Genomic DNA, 9,866 nt, shown 5'->3' with positions numbered 1-9,866 from the left:
GAAACTTGTATGTTCTTGGTCAGGTGGATGCATTCTGATTTGGTTGTACCCCGAGTAGGCATCCATGAAGCTCAGGATTTCATGTCTGGCTGTTGTATTTACAAGTTGATCAATTCTTGGAAGTGGAAAACAGTCATTGGGACACGCCTTGTTGAGGTCGGTGAAATCAATACATACTTGCCATTTTTTTGTTTAGCTTGGGTATCAAGGTTTGCCACCCAAGCAAGGTAGAAAGCTTCACTGATGAACTTGTTCGGGTGTAGTCTTTCTACCTCTTCTTTTAGTGCGTATGCCCACTCTTTATCAAGTAGTCTTCTTCTATGCTGGACGGGACAAAAGTTTGGGTCAATGTTCAGGGCGTGAGACATGAATGATGGTGGGATCAATACCGACCATATCCTCATGTGACCAAGCAAAAACGTCCAAGTTTGCTCTAAAATTTTTTATTAAAGCTAATTTTATTTCGAACAACAAACATTTACTGATTTTGAGCTTCCTAGCGCAGATATCTAGGTCGATTTCCACTTTTTCCAATTCTTCTATGGGCCCAACATTTGCATTTGTTTCCCCAAGTCGGGGATCCATATCTTTGTCCCCGCCTTGGGATACTTCCTATTGGGCAATGCTTTTCCCCCTGTCTAAACTTTGGCCGGAGGTATTTTCTTTCTTGACCTTAGTTAGAGCAAGGTTGTAGCATTCCCGTGCTATTCTTCAATTCCCTTTGAGACATCCTACCCCACTTCATGTTAGGAATTCGACTCACAGATGAAAAACTGATGTAATAGCTTTTAAGTCATATAGGGTCAGTCAGCCTAACATCACATTAAAAGCTAAAGGGACATCAATTATCAAAAATTGTGCCATTACGGTTTTGCTCCTCAAAGCTTGTCCAACAGTGAGGGGTAAGCAGATTTGTCGTTGAGGTGCAATGCTTTGGCTGGAGAAACCATATACGAGTTGCCTGCAGGGGATCAAGTCTTTATGTTGGAGTCACATCTTCTCATAAGTTGTCTTAAACAGAATGTTTGAGGAAGCTCCATTATCTACCATGGTCCATGCCACAATCTTGTTTGTAATTTATACCTCTACGACCACGGGGTCGATGTGTGGGAAGATGACATGGCTGGCATCTACTTCAGTAAATGTTATGGCCAGCTCCCCTACACGTGGTATTTTAGGTTTCCTCTGTTCCACGACCAAGATTGCCTTATTTTGCTCATACTGCAAGGCTCAAGCATACTTTTCTCAAGCTTTGCCTGAGTTTCTAGCGAGCAGCGAACCCCCAATAATGACCTGTAAATGCCCGTCCACTGGTCGAGGCATCAATTGGGTCTGATTTTTGTCTGCTTGGGCAGCCCTTTGATTTTGATTGGCTTTAACATATTTCTGTAAGTGTGGGTTATTATTTGTGATCAAAAACTTAATTTCTCGCTTTAGATTGTTACATTCGTTTATGTGGTGGCCGTAGTCCGTATGAAATCGGCAAAACGTAGATGTGTCTCTCTTGCTTAAATTCTTTTTCATGGGAGACGGTTTTTTGTACAGCACCATAGACTGAGTTATCACATAGATTTTCTCTATGTCATCTATTAGGATCGAGAAGGCAATTTAGAGACATTCTTCCTGGGGTGCTGCTCGGTATTGTCAGTTAAATTACCTTTCTTTCCATTGCCCTGCATGTTGTTGTTACTAGGCCTTTTCCCATTTGGATTTGAACTGCTATGATGTTGTGGATTGTAGACGGACATCCCTGCCAAACAGGCACATGGTTGGTTTTTCTTTTTCCCGACAGTATCCACACGCCAAACAACCTCTTTGGGCTTAATGAACCCATCTGCCCGATCAAGGAATTTAGCCATTGATCCCATAGTTAGCCTTTTTATATCCTTCCACAATTCTCTGAGAGGTTCAATGCCCCCAAGTATGACAGCTAGTCTTCTTTCCTTAGTCAACCCCTTAACTTTTGTAGCCTCAGTCATAAACCTGCTAATATAAGCTCTGAGGGGTTCCCCTAGCATTTGCTTTACTTCGACCAGGTCTTTAAGGTACGAGGGAAGTTGACGAGAGGAGGAAAATTGTGCATCGAATTCTGATGAGAAGACATTCCATGAGTTAAACCTTCCTGGAGGCAGTTTGAAATACCATTGTTCGGCGGCTTCTGCGAGCGTGCCAAGAAAAATACTACACTATACATCACCTCATACACCCTGCAAGTCCATTTGCATCTCAAAATACTTCAAGTGCGATAAAGGATCGTCTTTTACTGTATATATCTTCCAGGTTGGCATTTTGAACTTTGGGGGTAGCTCATGAACTTCAATTTCAGGGGTGAAAGGTGATCCTCGTGCTCGGTCGAGTTCGATATCACTGAGTTTTGGGTAGGTCAAGCCTTGTATCCTGTTTTTATTGGGTTTTGTGCCGTTTTGTGCCCTGAATAAAACCCATTTCAATATAATCAAATTTACTAATTAATAAAGACCAAAAATCACATTTTATGTTGCATGGTTCACATGATTTATTTCATGATTGTATTTAATGTATAAATTCTATTAAGTCCAGAACATATGTATTTGTTCATGATTATAGTGTTGTCAACACATTGGAATATAATCATGATTATATGTTCAAAAGTTTAAATTCCCAGATTTGTCAGTTCACTAGATCTAGACTGGCATGATAATCAGCGATAGGTATACTTACACCTTGGATAAGTGTTATGTCCTTTCCAGGGCATGGGCAACGTTTACCAGTATCAGATGTATGGAGTATGCATTGGAAGAGACCGATATTGAACTTTGATTAGATATGATAAATTTACCGTAATATCTATTCAATTCAATATCACGTAGTTGATCCTAGATCAAATGATCTTAATCCTGACATGGTTAGGTTCGATCTCAAGAGTATTACACATGTTCTTTGATTTGTTAGTTAACCCTACTTTTTGGTTAGGGTGATACGTACATTTTAGGAACATGATAGTGCAATTGAGTCGGAGCGCTAATCATAGAAGTGGAACGATAATTTCCTTCGAGCTTGCTAAATAGAGATAAATGATAGAGCGCTCATTTTAGTGACTATATTAATTCACTATAATATCATTTATAGGTGGCCAAGTGTTTTAAGGATAAAATACATTGAAAGGGTGTAACGGTAATTTTATCCCTATTCAATGTTGATCATCTATGGAGGATCATTGATTATTGGGATTATAACAATGGATAATTAATATCGTATCTATATCGTGAAACATATAGAGCGTTCTATATGACTGAGAGTGCAATTCTGAGTTCTATGAGTGGATGCAATGAGGAATTAATAAGTTAGTCAATTTACTTGGTAAATTTTAGATCAGCTTATTGGAAGCTCGGTTATATAGGCCCATGGTCCCCATAGTAGTCGAGACCATACTGCTTGTAAGACTTAGTTAATTGATTTTAGTTAATCAATTATAATTCTAAAATTAGACTATGTCTAGTTTATGAATTTTCTCTAAGCAAGGGCTTAAATGTGAAGAAAAGAGATCCTAGGTCTTATTTATTAATTAGTAGACTTTGATAAGTCTAACTAATAAATATATTAAATGACAATTTCATTCGATAGTTATTTTAATTATTAAATAATTAGTTTTGGCATTTAAGTGGTTAAATTAGAAAATTGGCATTTTTGAGAAAATAAGATGGGAAAATGACAAAATGGCAAAATTGCAAAGTGGGGCCCATTATCCAACCCATGGCCGGCCACTATGCATGGATTTTACCATTTAATCTTTTTATTATTTTAATGCCAAATAAATCTAACCTAAACCTAGTGGTAGTCTATAAATAGATAGTGATGGCTCACACTTAAAGTTGATGAAATTTCTTACCTCCAGGAAAAATTGAGCCATCTATTCTATACCCGTAGCCGAACCACTTCTTCTCTTATTCTCTTCATATTTTCATACCTTGAGTTATAGAGTGAGTGCCCACACACATCAAGTGGTATCTCAATCATAGTGTGTAAGACTGGGAAGAATCCAATCAACAAGAAGGAGAGAAAGAGATCCAGGTTCAGATCTTGATAATGCTCTGCTACAGAAAGGAATCAAGGGCTACAGATCTGAACGGAAGGAGTCATTATATTCCGCTGCAATCAATGTAAGGTTTCTTAAACTTTATATGTGTTTATTTCATTGTTTTAGAGAATTCATATTAGGATGTTAATGAAACATACTTGTTAGTATATCTAGATCCTGGTAAAATAATTCCAACAACTAGCCTCAGAACCTTGGTAATGATTTACTCTCATGAAATATGAATTAAAACGATGTTTGTGTTGATTTGGATGGTTTCATGTTGGTTTATATGATTATTTGATGAATGTATGTGTTTTACGAAATTTTTCCAGGAAAATATTTTTTTTTCTGAAATATTTTATTTGGATTCCTCGGCTAGCCCTTCCTTCCGCCCGCGTAAGCCCTATTTGCAGCCTATTTTGGCTGCACGTGCAGCCCTCCTGGCAGCACACCCCAAAACCCAAATTTTGTGGGACTTTTTCCCAAATTTCGGTTTTTTTTCAATTTTCAAACCCTAATATCTAATTAAAATATTATTTTTATCATTTAAACCTAAATATCAATATTTTAAATTAATAATATTTATTTTTTTAATAGATTATTATTATTTTTGATATTTTGAAGTTTAAATTTAAAAATTGATTATTTTAATTTTTAAATTATGGTGAGATTTAAAAATTTGTTGATCTCTTTAATATTTATATATTATTTATTTTTAAGGTTAGATATTTTAATATTATATATATATTTTAAATTAAAGATATCATTATCTTTTTAATTTGAAATATTATATTAAAATCACCTTATCTGATAAATTAAATAATTAATAAATTTAAAATTAACCTTGATATTTTTATAGATATTCGAACCGTAATATTTCAAATTCAAAAGTTTGTTATTTTGTTAAATATTTAATTGTTTATAAATTATAAATTTAAACAATGATATTTTACTATTTTTATATCATTTTACTTATTAGAAATTTATAAATTATATTTTAAATATTTAAATAACTTAGATATTTTTGTAGAAATTTGAATAATGTTTAATTTGTGATATTTTGACATATAATTAGGATAATTATTATTTATTTATTATTTTATTCTTAAAATAATAATTGCCTAACTATATCTATTTTAAAATTGGTTTATTTTATTATTTTAATTTTATTAAATTATAAGATTAGAAAATGATATTGAAAATATTAATTTTCAAATCATTTATCTTATTTGATATTCAATTTAATTCGATAAAATAATTCAAATAAACCTAGATATTTTAAATTAGTTTTTCATTTTTTTTTAATTTTAAATTTTGATGAGATTTTAAGGTTGGTTTTTACAACCCTAAATTTTCAAAATTTTAATTGGTTAGTTTAAAATAATAATTTAATTATATTAATATCTTATTTCACATTTGTTACATGGACATTGTTTGTTTATTTATATTATTTATTCAATTTTTTTAACAAACCTATTATTTACTTGATCTAAATTGCTATGATTAACTTGACAGATCCAATAATATGATTTTAATCATAGTCCAATTGTCAATAGATCCTATAAATCATTTGTAACACATAAATTTTTTACTTCTTTCATCTGTGTAAACCTAGTAACATGATAGGGCCCTTCCAAATCATTTGATCTGTGTGAGCCTATATATTTATTTTTGGGCTTAGATGCATGTAGGAAGCACATTTAAGTTTTACTAAGTAAATGGACTAGGTTGCTAAAATAAAATTTCACTTAGGTAATTTTATTTGGGCCCAATTAGAATTGGGCTTATTCAATTAATAATAATTATTTATTTAAAGGTTAAATTCCTCTCCTTTGGGTCTTGTGTGAGAGTTAGGGGGCCAATAGCATTGGGTACGACATACTGAACACAGCCCTCCCTCACATGAACCACCCCAATTGTGAAGGCCAATTTGCCTTATTTAAATAATTGTATTAGGTTAATTATATTAGTCTAACCTAATTAAAATTGAATTAGCAACATAATTAACTTTTAAAATATATGAAATTTATTTTTTCATTGAATATTTTAAAGTTAATTTTAGAAAAACACTTAGTTAATTGAAATATATTCTAGATAGTAATTTTTAGTTTTAGTTATATTTTCTAATATTTAATTAGGAAAATATTTTAAGCTGAAAATTAATTATTTATTTTAATTAATTTTGGATCAACTTAATTAAAAATATTTTTCCTTGTATTAAATTAGAATTAATAATTAATTTTATTTTATACCTGATTATTTAATTCTTGTATTTAATACATTTAATTAAATTGAAAATTAAATATTTAAGTTGATTTCATTCTTGATAATTAAATATTATTTTTTTTTTCAGAAAATTTAATTAAATAGAAAATTATTTTATGTTGGAAATTTTAAATTTCAGAACAACTTAAATTTAATAATTTTCGAAATATATTTTATTTTTATTTTATTAATCATTTATTTTCGAAATTGCATTTTTTATTTAAATGCGGAAAATTTTGATTTTTTTTGAAAAATAGATTAAAGTTGAAAATTAATTTTTCATTAAATTAATTTTGGACCAACTTAAATCAATAATTTTTTCATTAAATGATTAATTAAAATGAATAAACTAAAATATATTATAATTAGAAATGAATTAATTAGTGAATGAAAGTCTAGATAGTTATTATCTGTTTGCTTGAAGTATTTTTCTAGTGATATTTAATTAAATAGAAAATTAATATTTAAGTTGATTTTCATCATGATACTTAAATATTTGAAATTTTCTTAAATATTTAATTAAATAGAAAAATTATATTTGTGTTGAATTTTTTTATTTTTTTTTAATTTTGGACCAACATAAAATGAGAATAATTTTTCAGGATTTATTTTATATTATTTGATAGCATTTTTGAAAATTGTATTTAATTTTTAAATACATTAATTTTCGAAATGTAATATATATTTATACAAAATTAAATTTGAGTTGTAAATTAATTTAAATTAATTTTGATACAACTTAAATTGAATAATTTTCTAAATATTTATTGAAAATTATTACTAAGATGGAAATAGTTGTTTTTATTTTCATATCCATCTAATTATAATTTTATAAATATTAAATTAAAATTTATATTTAGAATTTTATTCTAAATTTGAAATTTTAATTAAATAAATAAATATTTAAAATAAATAGATTAAAATAAATATTAGAAGAAAATACACTTTAAATAATGAGCTTTATTATTAGGACATTCAATCTCCATTGTTGGTGCTACATAGTTCTTGTTTTAGTGAGTAATCTTCCCTAATGGAAGAACGTTCATTAGCAATTTAACGCCGTAGATCTCGAAAGATAAGTATTTTTGTAAGTGTTTTATTTTTAGTATGGATCACCCTAATGGTGGCGACAATTAGTAAGACTTACAAAAATATGAAACAATGGTGGAAGCTCATAAGATAGAATGGCCTTGACTGTCGCCTAAACGAGAAAACGCTGGATTCTCTTCTTGATCGAATAAAGGTTGCTAGAATGTTTATCATTTTAGATGAGCTGACAACTCTATTTAATGGATGGTATCTTTGACTCTCGCCTAAACGGGACACTGATATCAGTTTGTTGAAAACCTTGGAAATTATTTAGTTATGTTTTAGTATTTTCGCTTCTCATTCCTATTTGCTAAATGTTTAATAATTTCTGAATTGTGTGTGAATTATATTGAACCATGTTATTTCTGATATTAATTGTAGTTTAAATTTTGAATCTTCATTGTTGGTCTAACTTGGCTTGCTATTTTTAATGGGACAAATCCCTAATGGATTGTCATCCATTAGACAAACATAATAGTGTTAGATCTCGATAGATAAATATTTGTAAATGCAACATCTAGCTGTTCATCAATAGATGACACCTTAGACTAGAATTTACAATATGAAACAATGAATAAGTTTATAAAAATAAGAATAACTTTGACTCTCGCTAATCGGGATATCGTTGGTTTCTTATTTTTAATCGAAATGATCCATTATTTTTCCTCTTAGCTTATTCATTTCAAATTAGCTTACATAGTATATCATTGGATTAATGGTTTATAAATCATCTGCTTATAATGTCATTCTATTTTCTTTTATGAAATTGAATGGCGCACATGATTATATTCCCGATATTCTATCCTGAAATGATATAAATACTCAATCTTAGAAATCTCCTACTTGTATATGTTTACTTCAGGCAAATCATACTTAGAGTTAGATTAGTAGTGATGGTCAAAGCTAGAATAAAACTCATTGTATATTTGATATAAATTTAAGTCTTTGACTTTAAATTTTAGATTCCAAATAGAAATTTTTTATTTCTATTTCCAGAATACAATACAGTTCAACTTTCACAAGTGATTAATATCCATTTTCTATCAATAGATTCAAACTGTATGTTAAAGTATGGAATATGAGTTTAGTACTCTGTGACAAAAAGCCACTTGGACTATTCTAAGAACTTTTTAATGTAACTAGACCTAAGTCATCAAAAGACCACAACATAATTCTTATAAATCTATGGCATTTGTATCTTGTTCATAGTGATTTTGACAAGATCATTCTCTGCAAAGAGTCAATATGCCTATATCCACTAAAAGTATAATCATCTCATTCGAAGATGGAAGTACATTCAGGGGTGGATATGAGTTTTCGTTATGCTCTTAAAACGATCACTCTAGATTTTACCTTATGCAAAAAAAATTTGAAATGTTTGAAAAATTTCATGAGTTTCTAGCAATGGTGGAAAACCATTAAGGTAAGTGGTTAAAGATCTTGAGAACTGATAGGGGTGGAGAAATATTTGGTAGATATGCAGTTCAAAGATCATTAAGTTGATTTTTTGAATTATATCCAAACATACCTCCCCAGAAATTCGATTTGCATTTTCATGATAGTATAAGGTCTATGATTAGTTACTAACTGTTGCCTAAGTCCTTCAAGGGATATACCCTATTGAAAGAAAATTTCAGAATGATGGAATGGTTGTGTACTTAGTATAAACCATTACTTTATAAAAAAAAGTATAAACCATTACTAGATTCATGGATGACCTAATCGTAATCTTAAGAAAAGCTAGAACTGTTAACCAAGGTTTGCATGTTTGTTAGCTATTCTAAATGATTAGGGGTGGGCCATCCCATATTCATTAGATAAGAAAGTGTTTGTTTTAACAAATACTACTTTTCTAAGAAAATGACTAAGTATGAAAACAAAGTAGCAAATAAAGGAAATATTATTCTTGATTCCAAAAGTGTTCAATCATCTTATTCTTATAAGATGGTCCCACTGCCTCTGTTGTTTTTGACACAACCGAAGAGGACAATACCATTTAGTATTCTTAGACAAAATTCACGGTACCTTGTCGTAGTGGGAGGGTTTCAAGGAACTCACCCTGTTATGACTTGGAAGACACTTGTGATGAAAATCCATTGTTAGTTTAAACAAGTAATGGATTGTCAGAATAAGAAACTAAGAAGAAAAGCCAAGAGAACTATGGTTAAAACCATTCATATGGAACAACCAAAAGTTTTTTATTACAAGGACAAGAAAGGAAATTTTCGTTAGTAAGTCTATTCAATGGACTTAACAAAACTTCCTGTTCCTACTATTATAGGTTTGAGATTATCTAAACCTATGGCTTGTGGTATGCCTGGTAATTTACTTACTCTAGTGCAAGCAATTTACTTTAGTAAATTGCTGGAGCATTTTTCTAATGGCAATCTATAGAAGCTTCTCGACTTCTAGACATAGATTTTATTTATCTAAGGAAAAGTCTCAACTATTCCAC

The sequence above is a fragment of the Cannabis sativa genome, chromosome X (assembly GCF_029168945.1).
Source record: "Cannabis sativa cultivar Pink pepper isolate KNU-18-1 chromosome X, ASM2916894v1, whole genome shotgun sequence".
Classification (NCBI taxonomy): domain Eukaryota; kingdom Viridiplantae; phylum Streptophyta; class Magnoliopsida; order Rosales; family Cannabaceae; genus Cannabis; species Cannabis sativa.
The sequence above is the reverse complement of the archived record's forward strand: the minus strand, read 5'-3'. Positions refer to the sequence as shown.